Consider the following 25,945-nt stretch of genomic DNA (forward strand, 5'->3'; position numbering starts at 1 on the left):
ACATTATCACTTTAAGTTTATTCAGATCCATGGATTCAATAGGGTGAAAGCAACTTATTTCAAAAGTAAAAATATCATCTGCAAAGATCAGCTCTGTTCCCTTGCCAAACAAAATTCCATTAACTAACTTAAATTGAACTTAATAACAATCACATAAACCAATTAGTTTCAATTTTTAACTCCATTAGGAGTATAATTCATCACGGTATTGCTAGATATAACTGTGCTTCTTCTGACTTTCAGTGGATTAAATAACTATAACCTGGGGTGCTAATTATACAATGATGATGCAGGCACTTCAAGATTACTTTCCTTAATATAGATAGAATCATTGGAATAGTTTTTTTTTCTTTTTCAGAACATGTCCTTAGCCCACACTGCATTTTCTGATTTTATAATTTAAAGTGAGTGTGAGTGTCTAATATATAATTGAACCTACAGTAACCTGTGGGCTTTGGTGATAATTATTTCTTTCCATGCAAATCCAGATAACCTTTACTTTTCCATTCTCTGTAAAATCCATGGCTTACCAAGTGCTCTAATCTTGTGTAGTTTTATAATCCTTTAGGGTTCACAGAGGGAAATTTGGTGTCTCCATGGCTTGTGATCTGATCCTGGAACTCTTCCAGTATTAGTGCTCCAGGGCTTGGTTCTAAACTCTTTTTTTCTGTCTACAGTACTTTCCAGTGTGATCTCATGTTCATAGTACCATCTATGTGCTTTTGCCTTTCAAATCCATAACTATAGAGAGAACCTCTTTAAGAAACTCTAGACTTGTATATCTAACAGCTGACTAGCATCTCCAATTTGATATGGTTAAATGAACCTCTCTATTATGCCCACCAAGGCAGTACAGCCTGATGACCTAAGTGAGCAGCCCAAATCAGAAGAGGATCTGGCACCTATTAAGCTCTCTATATATGTGAATCATTATTGTTATTATTGTTACTGAGGAGTTGTGAAATATAATATCAACTTCCTGTTTCTTTTCCTTAAAGACCTGGGGAAAGTCTACAGCCAGATATAACTAAGAAGAGCTTCCTACCACTACCTAAATATTTCTTTTTATTTTGTAGCTATTCTTCAGGTTTCTTTCAAGTGGTTCCCTGGTTTTGCTTTCACATCATTTAGTCTGTATGTTATTTGCTTGTACAAGACCCTTATTACTCTTCTCAGATTTCTTATTCACTGTCTGCTATTACCTAAAGTCCAGAGTCAACACCGAATACCAAGGTATTCCCAAGGACCATTCATTTACGTTATGTCTGTGACTACTTTCATGCTCTAACAGCAGAATTGAGCAGTTGCAAAAGAGATCATATGACCAACAAAATCTAACACATTTGCTATTTCATCCTTTACAGAAAAAAGGTTGCTGAACCCCCCCTGCTCTAGAAATTTATCTAGAATCTGCATCATAGCAATTAGTATCATATGCCCAAAAATTATCTATTTAGTTTCAGTGAAACAAGTTACATACATGTTAATTACTTGAACTTTATTAGTTTTGTAATTTGATTTTAAACTTATTTTGGTTCTACAGTTGCATAAAAACTATACACATGAACAGTTCATGTATTTTTGTTTACAAATTAAATACTATATTATAAATCATTTAGGAACATATAAGGAGTCTAGAAATATTTACTTTTATTTAACAGAGTTCTATACTCTCAAATTTGAGAAATCCTTCACTAATTACCTAAAAATTCTGGCTGTCTTGGTTGTGAGCTGGCGCTGGGCTTCATGAGTCTTCCCTGTGCTTCATCTCAACTCTAACTTTAAAATAGCAGGTTCTGCAACTATTTGTGATGAAGGAAAGATTTTGTTTTTCCCTAATCCATTACAAATGATACTCTTTAAAATGAATCAATGAAATTATTATTTTTAAACATGGTCACACATTTGGCTTGTACAATGAAGTCAAATTGCTACAAAAGTTTATAAATGTGTACTTTCAATTTCTGTACTCATCAAAGACCAGTGAAAACAATGGGTGGTGAGCAACACAGTAGCATTGCACTGCAGGATTCAAGTAGGGTATGAAAGTCACTGAAATGAGATGAGAAGGAGGAATTATCCCTAAATTTAAGAATCATCTGGACTCCTAGAGTGAACTGAGGAATAGTAAGTTCCTCCCTGTTCCTTGGGGCAAATACTCAGGACTTTTAAATTTATGTTGCAAAGAAACTAGGTCTGGGGACTAGGAACCATGTTTCTTCAGCAATACTTTTCAAAGTATATCCACTGACCACCAGATTCATGTATTCATTCATTCATTTAAATAATAGTTTTTGAACAGATAAGATGTTCCAGGAACTATTCTAGTTACTGGGGATATAAGCTTGAGCAAGACAAAAATCCCTGCTTTCATATAATTTACAGCCTAGTAAGAGAAATTGGAAAATAAATAAACAAGAAGAAAAAAGTTAGAACACTGATTAGGGTTATGCAGGGTATTCAAAAGGTGTGATTTGATGGATAGTGACAGAGTGGCAGCTTTTGTCTGGGTAGCCAAGGAAGCCCTAAAATGTGAATGATAAAGAAGAACCAGTCATAATTAGGGAAAAGCATTCCAGGAAGGAAAAAAAAAAACGAAACAAACAGAAGTGGAGTCTTCTCAAAGTAGCAATAAACTTGGGGAGTTAGAAGAGCAGAAAAAAGGCCTTTATGGCTAAACTGTTGTAGGTAATAAGGAGAGTAGTAAAAATAAAATCACAGAGGTAATTGGGAAACAAATAACATAGCATTCTCTATGCAAGAAAAAGGGAATTAGATTTTAATCAAGGTTTAATGGAAAGACTCTGGAGGGTTTAAATGGCCTGACATATTTTTTTTGTCACTATAGTATGTTTGTAGAGAAGGAATGGCAGGTTAGCCAGAGTGAAAGCAGTCCATACCAAAGAAGCCTTGGATTCAGGTGGTGATATTGACAGTGGAACAAAATGGTGATATTTGAGGCATGGTTCAGAGGTAGATCTATATATTGAGTTTGTGGGAAAGAAGGTGAGAATAGTTAAATAGAATACTTCTAAACCTCTACTCCAAGAAAAATGAAAATATTAACATTTCCAAATAGAAGTCAGTTGAGAGATTGGCAGGATAGCACATTTCAATTCATACTACTAGCAAATAGGTTACTGAAACAACTCAATTCTCAATAGCTATGTGAAGTAGTAACTCATTAACTCTGCCACTTTAGGAAGATAAAAAATATTGCCACCACAGAGACAGATTATACCAGTTAAAATCTATGGGCTCTGTTCAACACATTGTCCAAAGATATTACTTCCCAAGCATCTTGACATTTGCTGTTTGGATCAATTCTTCCAACTCTTAATTTCTGTGTTATGTCCTTATGACATGACTGCTGAAAACTTGCTCATGTCCTTTCATTTCACCACTATAATAATAAGTTGATTAAACACTGTAGCAGATAACTCTATTACCCATGTCACAGCTCTATGGCCTGCCTCTAATTTCAACTGTAGCAAGAACTGGCCATTATTCCCTAGGAGCTCAGACTCATGGGACCCTGAATATTTTTTTAATTTTTGCTTTCTGTCTTGGAAGTTCTACTTAAGAGAAGCCTGTTCTATCTGCTTAGCTCTCTAAGCCCACAAATACAAGTACAGCCTAGATTTATGAAAGGGTTAATCATTCAGGGCAACTGTCAGTCAATGGGGAATGGAAACCCTTAGCCAATGGAGAAGACTGGCTGACTGCTCCAGCCTTCTGCCCTTTGAGTCACCCAATCTGGGAAGCATTCTGATTGCTAACTAGGCAGGCCCAGCCAAGTCAAGTCCCTGATGTCCATGATGGTAAATGTTACAATGCCTCCTTGTATTGAATTTTATTTCTTCCCTCTCATTTTCACAGTTTGCCTGGTACCTCCATTTCTCCCTCTGGATCTATCTTCCATACGAGCTGCTTGAATGCAAACCTTGCTTGAGTCCCTACTTTTAACACAATCCTAAAATGAGACAAATAAATACCTCTGATAAATAATCTGTAAAATATTTTACCTATATTTTCTCTAATTCTCACCACAATCTAAAAGTTATGACTTATTTTTTCCCATTATATGTTAAGAAATTTAAGATTCCGTGAAATCAAACAATTTGAACGTAGTGAGTAGACAATGAAGCCAGTATTCCAAGTGCAATACACATGTCTGATTGAAATAGAGCATGTTTTCACTCTACAGTATAGTGATGCTACAAGATATCTTTTATTCAATTTTGGCTTGTTATTTTGGCAAAAGCTTTCCTACTCTGGTCTTGCTCTGGGCTTTGTCTCTGGTGTTCACTCTCAATTTATTCTTTCCTGGGAAGTCTCTAACCCCTGATTAGGATGGCTCATATCCCCAGAGAAGCCCCCACCACTCCTACATGACATGACTTAGATTCCAGGGCAACCAGTGCTTACAGATTAAAAAGAGCTTGGCTTTATAGGTGACAGTCTTGAATAAAGATTGACAATGCCTGGTTTGCATTTTTGGCTCCAGTGAGCATCAGATTAGTTCCTATAAAGATAACAAGCAAGTTCCTAGGCTCTCTTTAGATGTTTTTCTTAATTTTAATTTAAGATATGAATTATTTTAGTTTATTACACTGCCTTAATAATGTTAGGCTATTATAATTTTTAGAAACACTTAGTGAGTGGAAAATTATGAATTCCCACACATAGTGTTTTTTTTTTTCCTCCGGATGTAAGAAAAAATAGGCACAATGGGATGTAAAGCTCTTTAAGTACTGCCTGCTGGTTAACTTAAATTATGTACATTTTTCTATCTCTTTAAGGCTATGAAACCATATCTTATTGATTTCCATGAACTGAATAAGCTTTTTATCTCAAATTAGTAGTTGGGAGCAGTTGTAATTTATTGAGTTGTTACTATGTATTAACTGTTTTTCATGCATGTCAAAGAAATTGTTGATTTGTTAAATGAATACCCAAAACTCATTCCTAAACTCATTTTCTTACCTCCACTATAGAGGCTGGAAACATAATCACATTTTTATCCTCCTTGGCAAGATAGCCATGTGACATAATTCTGCCCAATGGTACCTAAGGTAGACAACTATTGATGAGGTACTTTTAGAAACGTATTGCTATTCCTAATGAAAAGGATGAATAAGGCTGGGATGACCAACCATCATTTCTTTTTCTTGTTTTTTATATGTATTTAATGCCTAGAGCTGTGGCAGCTATCTTGTGCCCATGAGGTAAAGACCAAGAGGATCACATTTATTTTGATCAACAGAATAGTTATAAAAGCTTCTTGTGGTCAGCCTCTTAAAGGCTTAAATTGGAGAAAGAGGTCACAAAGGGATATTCTCTGTTGAGATGCTCACTGGCTTGAGCAGAGTTCCTTTGGTGTTGATTTGAATAGTATACACACCTCTGGCTGTTTTCTGTTCCCCCTTAGTAATGTTTTGGAGACTGGTAGAAAAACTTTTCCCTTGGCCTGGACAGTCGATCCAAACACCCAAGCCTTAGTTTTACAGAGATGCAGAAACTAAAGCCCAGAAAAGAGAAATTACCCAAATTCACACTCAGTGTATAGCCTATACAAGAGCCAAGTTCTCCAGATACTCAGCTCAGTATTTGACTATAGGGAGATGGCTTTCTTGAAGATAAACATCAGAAAAGAGGGAATCCAGAATTTAATGAGCTAAGAGGAAGAAACTGTCATGCTAAATGGCACTATATAATACAATGAGAACCTGCTTCATCAGGTCAGCCTACCAACTGGAACATAATTTCCTCAAACTTGGACACTAAATCCTTCATATTTCTCCCGAGTCTACCTGCTGCCATTTCCCCATATAGATGCATAGCAAGGAAAAAGTTAGAAGCGCAACTTATAAAATTTGTAGGTTTTGGCACATCCAAAAGGCTGCCTCTGGAGTGTGGGGTTCCAGAGTTACAAGCCGTGTGGCTGACAGAGTCCTGGTGCTCCAGCCTGATGTCAGGCCTGAGCCTCTGAGGTGGGAGAGCCGAGTTCAGGACATTGGACCACCAGAGACCTCCCGGCTCCGTATAATGTCAATCGGCGAGAGCTCTCACAGAGAGCTCCTACTCAATGCTAAGACCCAGCTCCACCCAATGGCCAGCAAACCCCAGGGCTGGACACCCCATGCCAAACAAATAGCAAGACAGGAAAACAACCCCAACCATTAGCAGAGAGGCTGCATAAAATCATACTAAGTTCATAGACACTCCAAAACACACCACCAGATGTAGCCTGACCCACCGGAAAGACAAGATCCAGCCCCACCCACCAGAACACAGACACAAGTCCCCTCCACCAGGAAGCCTACACAAGAAACTGAACAAAACTCACCCACTGGGGGCTGACACCAAAAACAATGGGAACTACAAACCTACAGCCTGAGCAAAGGAGACTCCAAACAGTAAGCTAAGCAAAATGAGAAGACAGAGAAAAACACATCAGATGAAGGAACAAGGTAAAAACCCACCAGACCAAACAAATGAAGAGGAAATAGGTAGTCTACCTGAAAAAGAATTCAGAGTAATGATAGTAAAGATGATCCAAAATCTTGGAAATAGAATGGAGAAACTACAAGAAATGTTTAACAAGCACCTAAAAGAACTAAAGAGCAAACAATGATAAACAACACAATAAATGAAATTTAAAATTCTCTAGAAAGAATCAATACCAGAATAACTGAGGCAGAAGAATGGACAAGTGAGCTGGAAGATAAAATACTGGAAATAACTACTGAAGAGCAGACTAAAGAAAAAAGAATGAAAAGAATTGAGGACAGTCTCAGTCTCTTCTGGGACAATATAAAATGCACCAACATTTGAATTATAGGGGTACCAGAAGAAGAAGAGAAAAAGAAAGGATCTGAGAAAATATTTGAAGAGATTATACTTGAAAACTTCCCTAACATGGGAAAGGAAATAGTCAATAAAGTCCAGGAAGCACAGAGAGCCCCATACAGGATAAATCCAAGGAGAAACACTACAAGACACATATTAATCAAACTATCAAAAATTCAATACAAAGAAAAAATATTAAAAGCATCAAGGGAAAATCAACAAATAAATAACATACAAGGGAAACCCAAAACGGTTAACAGCTGATCTTTCAGCAGAAACTTTGCAAGCCAAAAGGGAGTGGCAGGATATATTTAAAGTGATGAAAAGGAAAAAACTACAACCAAGATTACTCTACCCAGCAAGGATATTATTCAGATTCAACAAAGAAATTACAACTTTTACAGACAAGCTAAAGTTAACAGAATTCAGCACCACCAGACCAGCTTTAGAACAGATGCTAAAGGAACTTCTCTAGGCAGGAAACACAAGAGAAGGAACAGACCAACAAAAATAAACCCAAAACAGTTAAGAAAATCATAACAGGAACATACATATCAATAATTACTATAAATGTAAATGGATTAAATGCTCCAACCAAAACACTGGCTGATGGATACAAAAACAAGACTCACATATATGTTGTCTACAAGAGACCAACTTCAGACCTAGGGACACATACAGAGTGAAAGTGAGGGGATGGAGAAAGATATTCCATGCAAATGGAAATCAAAAGAAAGCTGGAGTAGCAATTCTAATATCAGACAAAATAGGCTTTAAAATAAGGACTGTTACAAGAGAAAAAGAAGGATACTACATAATGATCAAGGGATCAATCCAAGAAGAAGATATAACAATTGTAAATATTTATGCACCCAACATAGGAGCACCTCAATACATAAGGCAAATGCTAACAGCCATAAATGGGGAAATCGACAGTAACACAATCATAGCAGGGGATTTTAACACCCCACTTTCACCAATGACAGATCATCCAAAATGAAAATAAATAAGGAAACACAAGCTTTAAATGACACACTAAACAAGATGGACTTAATTGATATTTACAGGACATTCCATCCAAAAACAACAAAATACATTTTCTTCTCAAGTGCTCATGGAACATTCTTCATGATAGATCATATCTTGGGTCACAAATCAAATCCTGGTAAATTTAAGAAAATTGAAATCATATCAAGTATCTTTTCTGACCACAGCACTATGAAACTAGATATGAATTAGAGGGAAGAAAAACTGTAAAAATTAAAAAGACATGGAGGCTAAAGAATACACTACTAAATAACTAAGAGATCACTGAATAAATCAAAGAGGAAAGCAAAAAATACCTAGAAACAAATGACAATGAAAACATAACAACCCAAAACCAATGGGATGCAGCAATAGCTGTTCTAAGAGGAAAGGTTAGAGCAATACAATCCTTCCTCAAGAAACAAGAAACATCTCAAATAAACAACCTAACCTTACACCTAAAGCAACTAGAGAAAGAACAAAAAAAACCCAAAGTTATCTGAAGGAAAATAATCATAAAGGTCATATCAGAAATAAATTAAAAAAGAAATGAAGGAAACAATATCAAAGATCAATAAAACTAAAAGCTACTTCTTTGAGAAGATAAACAAAATTGGTAAACCATTAACCACACACATCAAAAAAAAAAAGGGAGAAGACTAAAATTAACAGAATGAGAAATGAAAAAGAAGTAATAACTGACACTGCAGACATACAAAGGATCATGAGAGATTACTACAAGCAACTATATGCCAATAAAACGGACAACCTGGAAGGAATGGACAAATTCGTAGAAAAGCACAACCTTCTGAGACTGAACCAGGAAGAAACAGAAAATATAAACAGACCAATCACAAGCACTGAAATTGACACTGTGATTAAAAATCTTCCAACAAACAAAAGCCCAGGACCAGATGGCTTCACAGGTGAATTCTATCAAACATTTAGCAAAGAGCTAACACCTATCCTTCTCAAACTCTTCCATAATATAGCAGAGGGAGGAACACTCCCCATCTCATTCTACGAAGCCAAAATCACCCAGATACAAAAACCAGACAAAGATGCCACTAAGAAAGAAAACTACAGGCCAATATCACTGATGAACATAGATGCAAAAATCCTCAACAAAATACTAGCAAACAGAATCTAACAGCATATTAAATGATCATACACCATGATCAAGTGGGGTTTGTCCCAGGAATGCAAGGATTCTTAAATATATGCAAATCAATCAATGTGATACACCATATTAACAAATTGAATGAGAACAATCATATGATACTCTCAATAGATGCAGAAAAATCTTTTGACAAAATCCAACACATGTTTATGATAAAAACCCTCCAGAAAGTAGGCATAGAGGGAACTTACCTCAACATAATAAAGGCCATATATGACAAACCCACAGCCAACATCATTCTCAATGGTGAAAAACTGAAAGCATTTTCTCTCAGATCAGGAACAAGACAAGGATGTCCACTCTCACCACTATTATTCAACATAGTTTTGGAAGTCCTAACCATGGCAATCAGGGAAGAAAAAGAAATAAAAGGAATACAAATTGGAAAAAAAGAAGTTAAACTGTCACTGTTTGCAGATGCTATGATACTGTACATAGAGAATCCTAAAGATGCCACCAGAAAACTACTAGAGCTAATCAATAAATTTGGTAAAGTAGCAGGATACAAAATTAATGCACAGAAATCTCTTGCATTCCTATACACTAATGATGAAAAATCTGAAAGAGAACTTAAGAAAACACTCCCATTTACTATTGCAACAAAAAGAATAAAATACATAGGAATAAACCTACCTAAGGAGAAAAAAGACCTGTGTGGAGAAAACTATAAGACACTGTTGAAAGAAATTAAGGATGATACAAACAGATGGAGAGGTACACCATATTCTTAGACTGGAAGAATCAACATTGTGAAAATGATTATACTGTCCAAAGCAATCTACAGATTCAATGCAATCCCTATCAAACTTCCAATGGAATTTTTCACAGAACTAGAATAACAAATTTTACAATTTGTATGGAAACACAAAAGACCCTGAATAACCAAAGCAATATTGAGAAAGAAAAACCAAGCTGGAGGAATCAGGCTCCTGGACTTCAGACTATACTACAAAGCTACAGTAATCAAGAGAGCATGGGATTGGTGCAAGAACAGAAATATAGATCAATGGAACAGGATAGAAAGCCCAGAGATAAACCCACGCACATATGGTCACCTCATCTTTGATAAAGGAGGCAAGAGTATACAATGGAGAAAAGGCAGTCTCTTCAATACGTGGTGCTGGAAAAACTGGAGAGCTCTATGTAAAAGAATGAAATTAGAACACTTCCTAACACCATACACAAAAATAAACTCAAAATGGATTAAAGACCTAAATGTATGGCCAGACACTATAAAACTCTTAGAGGAAAACATAGGCAGAACACTCTATGACAAAAATCACAGCAAGATCCATTTTGACCCACCTCCCAGAGAAATGGATATAAAAACAAAAATAAACAAATGAGACCTAATGAAACTTAAAAGCTTTTGCACAGCAAAGGAAACCATAAATAAGACAAAAACTCATCCCTCAGAATGGGAGAAAATATTTACAAATGAAGCAACTGACAAAGTATTAATCTCTAAAATATACAAGCAGTTCATACAGCTCAATATCAAAAAAACAAACAACCCAATCACAAAATGTGCAGAAGACCTAAATAGACATTTCTCCAAAGAATATGTATTGATTGCCAACAAACACAAGAAAGGATGCTCAACATCAGTAATCATTAGAGAAATGCAAATCTAAACTGCAATGAGGTATCACCTCACACTGGTCTGAATGGCCATCATCAAAAACTGTGCAAACAATAAATGCTGGAGTGGGTGTGGAGAAAAGGGAACCCTCTTGCACTGTTGGTGGGAATGTAAATTGAAAGAGCCACTATAGAGAACGGTATGCATGTTCTTTAAAAAACTAAAAATAGAACTACTATATGAGCTAGCAATTCCACTACTGGTCATATACACAGAGAAAACCATAATTCAAAAAGAGTCATGTACCACAATGTTCATTGCAGCACTATTTACAATAGCCTGGACATGGAAGCAACCTAATCGTCCATCGACAGATGAATGGCTAAATGGCAAATATACACATTGCAATATTGCTCAGCCATAAAAAGAAACGAAATTGAGTTATTTGTGGTGAGGTGGATAAACCCAGAGTCTGTCATACTGAGTGAAATAAGTCAGAAAGAGAAAAACAAATACCGTATGCTAACACATATATATGTAATTTTAAAAAAATGGTTCTGATGAACTTAGGAGCAGGACAGGAATAAAGACACAGATGTCTAGAATGGAGTTGAGGACATGCGGAGGTGTAAGGGTAAAATAGGATGAAGTGAGAGAGTAGCATTTACCTATATACACTACCAAATGTAAAATATCTAGCTAGTGGCAAGCAGCGGCATAGCACAGGGAGATCAGCTCGGTGCTTTGTGACCACTTAAAGGCGTGGGATAGGGAGGGTGGGAAGGAGATGCAAAAGGAGCAGTTATGGGGATATATGTATACGTATAGCTGATTCACTTTGTTATACAGCAGAAACTAACATAACATTGTAAAGGAATTATACTCCAATAAAAATGTTAAAGAAAAAAAAGCCTCTTGTATATTAAGACTGCAGGAAGCACTGTAGAGAGCATAAGTAAGTGTTTACATGACTCTTGCGCTAAAAACACTTCAATTTGTAGAGGTATAGAAAAGAGAATAGGAAGGAGAGTATGGTCAAAATTTTACAATAATTGGGTGCCACGATAGCTTCCAAATGCAGTTGTATGCCCAAAGGAGAAGATTCAGAATTCTTGCCAATGCAAAGCTCAGAGAGATGTAGCATGATGGTCTTGGCACAGGGTTCCACTGACAGGTATGCTGATTTGGGGAACGAACTTTCCCATCATTAACCTCTCCTCCTCAGGAAGAGGTCTTTAGTCTATATCCCACCACTGAAGGAACAGCCCAAACAGACAGACTGTGCCTTCCAGATCAATATCATAGAGGGTGTCTGAATTTAAAAAATGAAAAACATTATTATTCCTTCCAATTGCTAAAAGCTCAGAGAGGAACAATATTTTCATCCAAATTGTCTGGCTTATATTGTACATATTAGAGCCAGACCTGGAGTAAACCAGATGCAATTTGAGACTTGTGGAATTTATTTCTCAGCCAAGCAAGAAGCTGAATTAATAGACTTTTACTTTTACTTTTGTTGAATTGAGGAAGCTGAAGATTTTCTAGCATATTCCTACCAGATGGCATGCTCTATAGCCTACAATTTTCCCCCTGCTTTGGATGGCCTCTAAGTCGGCTGCTGCAAAGGTGAACAGGAAAAATACATATTTACCTATTTGTATGGTAATCAAAGAAGGATAGAGAAGAAAGATCAGTCTGAAAAGATCAGTCTAAAAGACTGATCAGAAGAAAGTCCAGCTATGGCTCAACTCGACCTAACTGCACAATTCTTTCAGACTCTTGTAAGAAAAGATATGTCTTCCTGAAATTTAAAGGCATATAGTATTAATCAATTTTGGTATGACAAATAAGTTTAGTGGATGTTTAATGGCTAATGACCTAAATATAAGAGAATGTGCTGATATTTATGAGGCCTATGAGTGATGATGGAAAATAAGAACTTAATATGATCAAAACCAACTGAACAAATTCGCCATTTTAAAGACTGTTTAAATTGGAAACATCAATTTGTTACCCATATTTTTATATGGAATCTCTTAGAAATTTTTGCTGTGTTACAGAAAGATATTAGAGACTAATTGTCTTTAGAGTTATAAATAATAGTAGAATCAGAAAAGTGAGTTTTTGAAAGTTATATTTAGGTTAGTCAGAATTAACATCTCACATTTTACAGTTTAAATGAGTGATCCAGAGAAGCAAGAAATTTAACAGTAAATTAGAAAACAGAATGCTTATACAGTAAGTTGAACACAAATTCAATGTTCATAGAATGATAATAGATGATTACAAGTAACATATTTCTGATGACATATATAAAAATATCAGTACATTCTGTAGGGATAGTTTTCAAAATAGCTGGTAATTGTTCAGGATGGTATAGCTCTTAATCCCAGCTTTGACTGACTTTTGGTATCTACTTGCTGGGAAAGCAAATGACCATTTATTTACCAGAGTAGGAACTGACATTAGTGAAATAGAACCAATCCCTTTACAATTTCTACCTGTTCCCACATTGATTTAAATAGCTAGAAACCATCTGTAATTTATTTCACTTTGTCAAGAAGTGTACACAGACAGCAGACATCAAAGAGAAGGCACTGGATGCCATAATTCTTCAAACTTATTAATTAGAATTTGGTTCAGCATTTTATAAGTCATGTCCATGTACATCAACTCTTTGAGCTCCATTATGCCTCTTCCTGTTTCAGGTCTGTGTGTAACTTTCTCAGGTTTCAAAGGCCATGGAGAGCCTTTCTTGTTGGTCCTTGGGTTATCTGACTGCCCCTGGCTGTGACAGGGCAGGAAGAGTGTGTTCAGATTCCTTTACAGCCTTAGTGAAGGATGTACACTTACAGGTTTACTCCCTCATTAATATGTAGAATCGGAGGCAATGATTCCACCAAAAGTTATTCAGAAATAAATCAGGTAGAGGGTGAATTCTGAGAAGTCACAAAAATAAAAACAAAATCCACATTTATCCATCACAAGGCAAAATTAGATCTCAAACCCATGTGTTCTTACCATTGTGCTTTGGCTACTTCAATCCCTGCATATTCCTTATACTCAAAACACTGAGTATTTTAATCTAAGAATTAGGTTGTTTGGGCTTGGTATCCTCATATGAGTATCTCTCTCTTTCTCACCCTCTCTCTCTCTCTCAATATTTTATATAAATTCAAAAACTCATTTCTGTTTCTGGTTTGGTATGTTAGGAATATCACATTTATCAGGTGAGTGATCTGTGTGGTCTCTCATTGTTCTATAAATATTGTCTTGAATGTAATTTTTCATATTTTCTCCTGTCTTTCCAAACTGCCTTATCACATCTGCCAGTTGTTTAGGGAATTCATTCTTGAACAATATCATATTATCAATATTAAAATTGTATGTGGTAAGCCTTTTTTTGGCAAGTGATTCAAAGCTTACTTTTTTATTACATTCATGATTCACTTCTTCCAATAATTTCTCAATATAGACATTAAATTAAAGTTGATTTCTATTTATTTTGAGCTGTGGGAGTATATAATATGTAGCAATATTTATGGGGCAAAAGGAAGTGTTACTTGTTAAACTGCATAGGAAATTGAAACAAAATGATTTATAACTTTAGGGGAATGCATTGATACCATCAAACATAACTCTTACTTATAAATAAAATGGCAAAGTCATCCCATCCTAGCTCTTTAACCATTTCACATTTTGATATCTTTAAATAAACTAGATAAATGCAAAGCGTAGAAAATTTTCTGCCACAAATCTTAACTTTTTCTTCCACAAATCTTAACTTTTTCTTGCTCATTTATTGAAGACAAAAAATACTATTGTACTCTTCAGTCAAGATCCAGGAGTCCAGCCACTCCCTTTTCCCCAAACTCAACCTGGACTCCCACATTCCCACATTCAATGAATCTTGTACCCATGTCAACGCTCTTCACATGACTCTTCATTGACTATTTACTTCTCTGACCACTAAAAGTGTAACAATTAACCTAATCTGAACAAAACTGCAGCAAAAGAGAATCTTTTAAAAGAAAGAAAAAAGGGAATACTAGTTTTCCAGTAGATACTCTTCAGTATACTGTGTAAAGTCTGATAAAAGCCACCTTGTGAAATATTCTGAATAATCCACCCTGTTCTAGAATTGTGCAATGACTTTTTTCTCCCTTTGGCTTTCTCAATCAACAGATGGAAAATTTCTCACTCTCCTACATGCTCGGCTATTAAACTTCCAATTCACTGCCAAAAACATCTTGTCAAACAAATAACCAGATATACCACAGAAAGCAAATTCTAAAATGATGAAGTAAAATCTAATCATGCTCATAAGTATGATATTAGAATGGTAATATTAGAAGGTTTTTTTTGTTTTGTTTTTGTTTGTTTGTTTGTTTTTGAGTGTGAGATACTCCATGCTTAGCAAGCCTTAAGTAGTTTAAGAGTTATTTGAATATTTTTTTCCTGAATCTGAGTCACACTTTACAAAATTCCAGGCACTTTTATTCACTTCCCCATATGTACACCTTTGTGAACAAAGGCCCTGATTGTTGTTAGGATAAGTTGCAAAGATTTGATTTCCTTTAGCCTCTGATCAAGAAGAGAGAGGTTTTCTTTTTTCTTTTTGTTTTTGTAGTTTGGGCATAGCATAGAAAGACAAAGGTTAAGTACACACAGTTCATCAAAGAAGAAGAAAATGAGGAAGGTGGGGGGCTGGGGGATGAGGAGGAAGAAGAGGAGGTGAAGGAAGAGGAGGAATAGAAGAAGAAACCACACTATACACAAATAAGGTTTTATTTTATAATCAGAGATATTCACAGACATCAAAAGGAATGAAAGTATCATTTAAATACATCTAATTTATAAAATTCCTCATCTAATTTTTTACATTTCAGCTTTATTGAGGTATAACTGACATATAAAAATGTAGAATACCCTGTTTTTATTTTCATTTTCTTTGGATATATACCAAGAAATAAGATTATTAGATCATATGGTAGTGCTACTTTTAATTTTTTGAGGAACCTCTGCACTGTTTTCCATAGTGGACCTAGCAATTTATATTCCCACCAACAGTGCACAAGGGTTTCCTTTCCTTTACATCCTCACCAACACTTGTTATCTCTTGTATTTTTGATGGTAGCCACTCTTACAAGTAAGAGGTAATATTTCATTGTAGTTTTGACTTACATTTCCCTGATGCTTGCATTTCCCAGATGATTAGTGCTGTCAGACACCTTTTCATATACCTCCTGGCTATTTGTTGGTCTTCTTTGGCTAATCTATTCAGGTCCTCTGCTCATTTTTTAATGGCATTGCTTGTTTTTTTTTGTTTTGTTTTGGCTATTGAGTTCTATGAGGATATATATATATATATATATATAGAGAGAGAGAGAGAGAGAGAGAGAGAGAGAGAGAGGGAGCATTAACCCGTTATCAGATATACAATTTGGAAATATCTTCTCTCATTCTGTAGGTTACATTTTCATTTTGTTGATTGTTTCCTTTGCTCTGTAGAAGCTTTTTAGTTTGCTGTAGTTTCACTTTCAAATTTTTGCTTTGGTTGCTTTGCTTTCAGTGTCATATCCAAAATAGTGTTGCCAAGACAAATGTTAAGGGGTCTCTTCCCTGTGTATTATTCTAAGAATTGTATGGTTTCAGGTCTTATGTTTATGTCTATAATCCACTTCAAGATAATTTTTGTGAGTTGTGTAAGTAGGGATCAAATTTCATTCTTCTGCATGTGTGTATACAGTTTTCCAAGCACCTTTTATTAAAGAAACTATCCTTTCCCCATTGAGTATTTCTGGCTTCCTTGTTAAATATTAGTTAACTCTATATGTGAAGGTTTGGTTCTTGATTCTGTTCCATTGGTATTTGTGGTTTTTTTATGCCAGTACCATATTGTTTTGATTAGTGTAGCATAGTAATATAGTTTGAAATCAGCAATCATGATGCCACTACCTTTGTTCCTCTTTCTCAAGATTGCTTTTGCTATGTGGGGTCTTTTGTAGTTCCATAAAATTTTAGGATTGTTTTTCTATTTCTGTGAAAAATGCCTTTACAATTTTGATAAGGATTTCATATAATCTGTAGATTGGTTTAGGTAGTATGGACATTATAACAATATTAATTCTTCCAATCCATTAGCATTAACTAGCTTTCCATTTATTTGTTGCTTCTTCAATTTCAATCATCAGTGTTTTATAGTTTTCATGTATAGATCTTTCACATTTTTGGTAAAATTTATTTCTATATTTTTTATTCATTTTGGTGTAAATGGAATTGTTTTCTTGATTTCTCTTTCTGATAGTTCATTATTAGTATATACTAGTTTTTTGGTCTAGTCTTTAGGGTTTTCCATACACACCATGTCATCTACATATAAGACAGTTTTACTCCTTCCTTTATGTCTTGGTTAAATTTTCTTTCTTTCTTTCTTTCTTTCTTTTTTTTTTTTTTTTTGACTAATTACTATGTCTACAGCTTCCAGTGCTATGTAGAATAAAAGTAGTAAGAATGGGCATTCTCATCTTGTTCTTCAACTTAGAGGAAAAGCTTTCAGCTTTTTATCATTGAATATGGTGTTAGCTGTAATATGTGGCCTTTATTATTTTGAGGTACTTTCCCTCTACACCCAGTTTGTTGAGAGCTTTTATTATAATTGGATGTTGAATTTTGTCAAATGCTTTTTCTGCATCTACTGAAATTATCATATGATTTTTACTCCTTTTTTTTGTTTGTTAAAGTGATATATCACATTGATTGATTTGCAGATATTGAATCATCCTTATCTCCCTGGAATAAATTTCATTGAATCATCATGGTGTATGATCCTTTCAATGTATTTTTGAATTTGGTTTGCTAATATTTTGTTGACAGTTTTTCCATCCATGTTCATCTTGACCTGTAATAATGTTTTCTTATGTGCTCTTGTTTGGTTTTAGTATCAGGGTAATCTTGCCCTCATAAAATGAATTAAAAAGGGATCCTTCCTCTTCTATTTTTTGGAAGAGTTTCAAAAGGATTTGCGTTAATTCGTCTCTAAATGTTTAGTAGAATTCACCAGTGAAGCTATGTGGTTCTCTACTTTACTTTGTTGGGAGGTTTTGGATTACTGATTCAATTCTTTTAGTAATTGGTCTGTTAAGAGTTTCTGTTTCTTCATGATTCAGTCTTGGTAGCTTGCATGTTTCTAGGAATTTATCTATTTCTTCTAAGTTGTCCAATTTGTTGATGTATAATGACCTTTAGATTTGTTTGTTAAAAATTGTAATGTCTCTGCTTTCATTTCTGATTTTCTTTGAGTCCTCAGTCTTTTTTCTCTTGGTAAGTCTAGCTGACGATTTCTCTATTTTGTTTATATTTTCAAAATACCAGCTCTTAATTTCATTGATCTTTCCTATCATCATTTCAGTCCCTATATCAGCTCTGATCTTTTTTATTTCCTTCATTCTACTACATGGGAACCTGGAGTGAGCCATAGGGTCAATGGGAAGACAGTGCCTGCCAGCCTTGCCAGAGGGTCTTAAGGGAGGATCACAGTAGACCCTAGTGATAAATTAGAAGCCTAACGCTCAGGAACAGTTTTTAAAGTATGCAAATATGTCTTTTTTTCAGGGAAAGACTAGAAGATGAGCTTTTCTGGCTGCTCCCTTTGTACTTAGCCATGGGGGGATAAACACAGCAAGTCTTCTTGATCCCATTAAGAAATATTCCTTTATTTACTCTAGTCTTGTGGGTCTCATGAAAGCAAACCCCATTAATATTCAGAGCTAGGTGATTTGCGGGCCCACCTATCAAATTGAAGTCTTGAAAATCGGAGCACTAGATGTTGGGTCTAAACCTTTGCTCCTCAGGGAGAAGCTGAGGATTGTGAGTCCCTTTCTTATATTATGTTACTGTGCTGGGGTGTGGTTTATGGTGAGAAAGTATCTCAGCCTTTTCTACCTATTTCAATGTAGGCATTTTCTAGTTTACCTGATGTGTAACTTAGTTTCTGGATTTCTTTAAAAAAAAATTGTTCCACGTATAGCTCTAGATTCAGTGTGCTCATGGTAGGAAGTGAATTTAGGAACACCTTATGTTTTTATCTTTGCCTGACTACTTTATTTTTTAATTCAAGATGCAGTTCTGGCAAGTGGCTGTCTCCTTCTTAGTTGGCACTAGGTAAGTGACTGAGTCTCTTATTGAATCAAATTACTGTCTAACTCAACTCTAAAATCTAGTGTCAAAGGAATTATCTTTTGTGTTATTTTAAAACTTGTGAGATATTTGTACAAAAAGATATCCAAAACACATGCACACACAATCATATAGTACATATATAAATATAAAGATTAACAAGTAGGTTAAACTGAGCAGATGAATAACACCAATAAGTTTTTAGAAAAGCCTGAATTTCCCCAGTACCTTGGAAGCCATGGTACCATAACCCAGTTATTTTCCCTTCCCTCTCATACAAGGAGCTACTATTCTGAAATTTGTGTTAAAATCTCCTGGATTTCTTGTTTTCCTTTACAATTTTCTCATTCATGTATCCAGCATAAACAGATAGCTTAGTTTTCTTGCAGTTGGAATTTATATAAGTAGAATCATACTGTGTGTATTCTTTTGTGACATTATTCTTTCACTCAGCATTTTATTAGGATACATCCATGTTGATGTACGCATTTGTAGTTCAATAATTTTCATTATTATTTTGCACCCCATTGCTTATGCAACATGGATTATTTGACCTTTCTATGCCTGATGATCATTTGGGCAGTTACAAGTTTGGAAATGTTACTAACAATTCTCCTATGATCAGTTTTATATATGTATCCTGATGTAAATGTGCATACATTTCTTTTCTAAGCAGGGAAATATTGGGTCTTAGAGAATGCCAAAATATTTTCAAAATATTATAAAATATTTCAATTTATACTTTCATAATTAGAGTATATAAGCTCTTGTTATTCTTACATCCTGAGTAATCTCCCATTTTTTATTTTTTCTAGTCCTATCATGTGCACACCCTGATTGCTAATAGGGCTGTGCATTCTTTCTCCCATCCAAGTACTAACCAGGCCCGACCCTGCTTAGCTTCTATATCAGAGGAGATCAGGCACATTCAGGGTGGTATGGCCATAGACTGTGAATTCCTTTGTGATAATATCACTGTCATATATTGTGTCATCCTAGATTCATTGACTATATACACTTTTATATCTGTGAAGTGTTTCTTTAAATTTTCTGCTCATTTCCTCTTAAATTGTTTGCTTTTGTGCATTTATATAATTGTTCTTTCTGTATTATGACTATTAATTCTCCTATACAAAATACTTTTGCCAGAAAAACACCCTTAATATCTTTGTTTCAGATCTTTATAACAAATTCCTCAGATTTCTGTACAGGCTCCTCATCTTAATATTAAAGATCCTCCTGGTACTGCAGCAATCTATTTTTCCAGACCGAAATCATTTTCTATAATGTTCCTGTAAAAATACTCTATTTTTTTCCAAAATAAATGTTCTTTCACTCACCTTTTCTAGAGAGAACTTAACTTGTCCTCATCTGTAGAAAATCAACCAATCTATTAACATATACTTCTACTGTGGCAGCCTCCAAACTCTATTCTTGAGTCTCATCTAGAGATGAATTATTCTTTATTTTCCCCTTTTTTGTCTCTCACCCTCTTTTGTTGTTGTTGTTGTTCTTGTTTGTTCATGGGCAGTAAAGTAAACTAACATTTTGTATTTACCTGCTAGATGTCAGACCTGATGATTTTATTTAGCTTTTCTTTTTTTTTAATCTTCAGAAAATGATATGGTAAAACTTTTTAATAAAGCACAATTTATAGATGGCAAAACTAAAACTTGGATGTAATAGGTAACCTGCCCAAGGACAAACAGACTATAATTATAATAAAGACAAAGTTCATATTCCTTTCTGCCTAATGCCAGTACTTTTGCCTTTTCTACTTTCTATCTTACTATTCCCTTCAACTTATTTATTTACATATTGAGACTCCTAGCAAGGGCATTGCAGCCAGAATACTTGGTGGACTCAATTGAATGGTGGCCCTTAAAAACATATCTCCACATGCTAATCCAGAGGACCTCTGAATGGGACCATATTTGAAAAAATAGTTTTTGCAGAAGTAATTAAATTAAGGACCTCAAGATGAAATTGTCCTGTACTATTCTGGTTGGAACCTAGATCCAATGACAAGTATCCTTATAGGAGAGAGAAGAAAAGACACAGGAGAGGAGATGGTCATGTGAAGACAAGAGGCAGAGATTGAAATTACATAGACACAAGGGATGCTAACAGCCACCAACACCTAGAAGAGGCAAGAAAGTGTCTTCCCTTAGAGGGTACAAGTCTCTATCAACAACTTGATTTCAGACTTCTGCCTTCCAGAACTGTGAGAGAATAAGTTTTTTTTATTTTTTTTTATTTTTTTTATTTTTTTTATTTTTTTTAAACATCTTTATTGGAGTATAATTGCTTTACAATGGTATGTCAGTTTCAGCTTCACAACAAAATGAATCAGTTATATATATACATATGTTCCCATATCTCTTCCCGCTTGCGTCTCCCTCCCTCCCACCCTCCCTATCCCACCCCTCCAGGCGGTCACAAAGCACCGAGCTGATCTCCCTGTGCTATGCGGCTGCTTCCCACTAGCTATCTACCTTACGTTTGGTAGTGTATATATGTCCATGCCTCTTTATCGCTTTGTCACCATTTACCCTTCCCCCTCCCCATAGCCTCAAGTCCATTCTCTAGTAAGTCTGTGTCTTTATTCCTGTTTCACCCCTAGGTTTTTCATGACATTTTTTTTTCTTAAATTCCATATATATGTGTTAGCATACGGTATTTGTCTCTCTCTTTCTGACTTACTTCACTCTGTATGACAGACTCTAGGTCTATCCACCTCATTACAAATAGCTCAATTTTGTCTCTTTTTATGGCTGAGTAATATTCCATTGTATATATGTGCCACATCTTCTTTATCCATTCATCCAATGACTGACAAAGGATTAATCTCCAAAATCTATAAGCAGCTCATGCAGCTTAATAACAAAAAAACAAACAACCCAATCCAAAAATGGGCAGAAGACCTAAATAGACATTTCTCCAAAGAAGATATACAGAGTGCCAACAAACACTTGAAAGAATGCTCAACGTCACTAATCATTAGAGAAATGCAAATCAAAACTACAATGAGATATCATCTCACACCAGTCAGAATGGCCATCATCAAAAAATCTAGAAACAATAAATGCTGGAGAGGGTGTGGAGAAAAGGGAACCCTCTTACACTGTTGGTGGGAATGTAAATTGATACAGCCACTGTGGAGAACAGTATGGAGGTTCCTTAGAAAGCTACAAATAGAACTACCATATGACCCAGCAATCCCACTACTGGGCATATACCCTGAGAAAACCATAATTCAAAAAGAGTCATGTACCAAAATGTTCATTGCAGCTCTATTTACAATAGCCCAGAGATGGAAACAACCTAAGTGTCCATCATTGGATGAATGGATAAAGAAGAAGTTTTTGTTATTTTAAGTCAGGCAGTTTGCAGTACTTTGTTACAGCAGCCCTAGGAAACTAACATACCTGGATCTGCAATCTAATTTACAAACTTTTTTGCCATTTAACCTGGAGCAAAATACTACAGCTCTCTGAGTATCGGCTTCCATATTTAAAATGAGGATGAAAACAGCAATCTGATTGTTTTTATAATTAAATGATTTAATAAATGCAGAGTGCTTAAACATTCCATGGTGCAAATTAAGCCCTCAATAAATCTTAACCATTTTTATTATTGATTTATTTTATCCTGCCAACTAACTTTTAAACACTTCAAGAATAGGAACTAAAATATATTTATGTTTATATTCTGACAGAAGAGCCCAGCATGGTTCTCATTCCAAATATTTACCAACCTGAATTAGGGAACAACTAGGAACCACCAACCAATTAAACTATTCCACAGCAATTCTAGGGATAGAAGTTATTAAGAAAATAACTATTACCTAAAATTAGACCATACTTTAGTCATTACTTAAACTTTAAGGGGAACATCTTCCTGATAATTCAATAATGCAGTGCTTAGAAAATATAAGATATTAAATATAAAGGAGAATTTCCAATTTTACCGAATGGAAGATCTTTTTAAAAAAATTTTTGGAAAATAACTGAACATTAAATATGGTTGCGTCCGTCTAATTACTTTAATTGTCCCAAGATTATCACTCTTTGGCAAGCCCAATTCAACATTTTTCATCAACATTACTTCTCAACTACTCACAAAATAAATTGGGCATGGCCATCCTTCTCCCTGTGAGTGAACTTGAGACCAAGACATTTTCTCACAAACCAGTCAGAAGAAGCCTTGGCTTGGAGGGCTGGTTATCATAGCACAGATTACATCATCTGTTCATCTTGGCTAACCCTCAGAGAGTCTGGATGTTTTGGAGGTGTCTCTTTGGCTAGAATTTCTTGTTTCACCCAATAAGGTATTTTATTACCAGGGAGTCTGCCACTGTATATATGGGCTGAACCCAAAAAGCTTGTATGCAAAGCTTTCTTGGCTGGTAAACAAGAAGTAGGGGAAAGAATTGTATCTGGCAGGATTCTACAAGCCTGGACAAGGGGGCGCTGCCTAACTTCATTAAAAATCTCTCCTTCTAGTAAGTTTTTCAAAAAAACCAAATTATATAAATAACTATTTCAAAAATATATCAGTGACCCTGTGTTACATTTATATACTAGAAATTGTATAGTATGCATCAGGAAAATATCAAGGACACTTACCAGGTATAGGATTAAGTGAGCATGTCTGGAGACAAAAATGTCTGAGTTCAAATCTTGACTCTATCAGTAGTTGTGGGAATGTGGGCAAGTTACTTGACAGCTCTGTTATTCTTTTTCTTTGTTTATAAAATGGATTAATAAGAAGACACAAAATACAGGTTTGCAATAAGGATTCAATGAGTTAAGGAACATATGCTACATAAATAAGTAGTCAATAAATGTCAGCTGTTATTTCATAAATATTCATCTTGAAGGAAAGCTTAGAAGAAGTGAAGTTTATGCTTATTGACTCTAGAACAGGTGAGGCTGTCCTTTTCAGGAATGACTAACTATACTTTCAAAGTAGTTCACTTTAACATAGGTACAGCCAGAGCTCAAAAATGGTATTTCTAAGAAGGCAAATAAATAGCACCTCCTTTCCTCAACAAAGTATGGAACCAATTGTGATATAAAACAAAGGAGTTGGCCTTCTCGTAAAAGCAATGGTGGTAGATGCATTCCAGGCCACATTCCTTAGGTGTCACGTTGGAATAACACTCCCAAGGGAAAGACTGAGTCTGCAGAGCAGACCCAAATGCCAGGTCAATGCCTCCCATTATCCTTGATGAAGAATATCTTGGTTAATTCTGGCTGCTGCAACAAAAATACTATAAACTGATGGCTTAGACAACAAACTCCTATTTCTCACAGTTTTGGAGGCTAAGAAGTCCAAAGATCAAAGTGCTGGCAGATTCAGTGTCCGGTGAGGGCCCTCTTCCTGGTGCATAAAGGAACATCTTCTTGCTGTGTTCTCACATGGTGGAAGGAGGCAAGGGGGCTCTCTGGGGTTTCTTTCATGCATGCTCTAATTCCATTCATAAGGATCCTACCCTTATGAACTAATTATCCTCCCCAAGGCCCTGCCTACAAATACCATCATACTGAGGATTAGGTTTTGACATTTGAACTTTGGGAGGACATAAACTTTCCATCTACAGCAGGGAGGGAAGAAGCAAGGGTCCAAAGCCTCTACCCATGCCCACTCCACGTTTACAACGTTTGATAGCTTTGTTCACAAATTAGAAATGTGGAACAATGGCTGACCCTCATAAGTGAGACCCCTCTCAGAACATCAGTAAAGGTCTGAGGTGTTCAGGGATTAATTAACAAGTAAAGAGCATTTTTTTAATTTTTTTTTTTTTTTTAGCAGCGTATACTTGAGTCTTGCTTTTTAATACAGTCTGACCACCTTTGACTATTTAGATCATTTACATCTTTTTTATTTTCCCATAAATCCCATAAGTATAGGTTAATTTAATCTTTTTTTCTTATTAGTTATCTATTTTATACATATCATTGTATATATGTCAGTAAAGAGCATTATGAGTAAAGAGCATTATAATTAAGGAGCACTGGGAAAGGGCTTCCAAGGGTCACACTGGGGTGGTCATACAGAAGCAATGTGACTTTTCCATAATAGTTCCACAAAGCCTCTTCTATTTTGTAGACACCAAACTGATGATTAAGAGTGGAGAGAGAATTTTTCAATTAAAAAATTATTAAAACAAAGGACTTATCTAACTAGTGGGCTAAAAATATTTAAAATATACCAAATCATGAGCTTCTAGGTGTAAGTCTTTGGCCACTGATGGAAAGCAGAGACTCTGGAGGGAGGCATGTGCGTTTGAATTCTAGCTTTGCTCCTTATGAGCTGTGTGACCTACACCTAACTATAGTGAACTTAACCTCTCCAGACCTCCATTTTCACATATATAAAATTCTGGTAATAACATCCACCTTAAAAGATGATGTGAGGTTTAAATAAGTAAATAAACACATTACTTAGGAGAGTGCCTAGTACGTAGTAAGTGCTCAATGTTTATTAACAAATAACATTATTCTTAAAATTGCCATTGTTTTTTTCCTTTGTAGAGTTCACAGTGAATTTCACACAGCAGATGTTCAAAAAAAGGTGGATGAAGATATGAACCAAAATACTTCACCAAATACTCTGGCATTATATTTCAAGGGCTTATTTTTATATAAATATAATGAAAGAAATATATAACCAGGTAAATCTCCACAAATGTATGCAACCAGTAACTCAAATTTCAGTTAGGTAGAAAAGAAATTGCTAAATAAAAATTAAAACAAAATCCTGCAATGAGCCATTTGAAACTTTAGAATTGAGTTAACAAAAAAATAAAATAAAATAAAAAACATATTGAGAAGTATTTAACAGAGCTTATGGCCAGTGGAGCAAAATGGTGCAGTCATGGTAGTCATTTCAGTTTCAGGATGGGCCATACTTTTATGGAAGTCTGGACTTCATTTGGAGAAACAATTCCAAAGGAATCATCATTTTTTGACTGTAAAAATGAAATATAAACGTAAGGCAGAAGGAAGAAAACATGGACTGCATGCCAACCTCATGCTGGGAATTGCATTAAGCCCTTTAGATATTCAATCTTATTTAATCCTCATCACCACCCTGTGAGGCAGGTATAATTATCCTTTTAT

Source organism: Globicephala melas, chromosome 5, assembly GCF_963455315.2.
Source record: "Globicephala melas chromosome 5, mGloMel1.2, whole genome shotgun sequence".
Lineage (NCBI taxonomy): Eukaryota > Metazoa > Chordata > Mammalia > Artiodactyla > Delphinidae > Globicephala > Globicephala melas.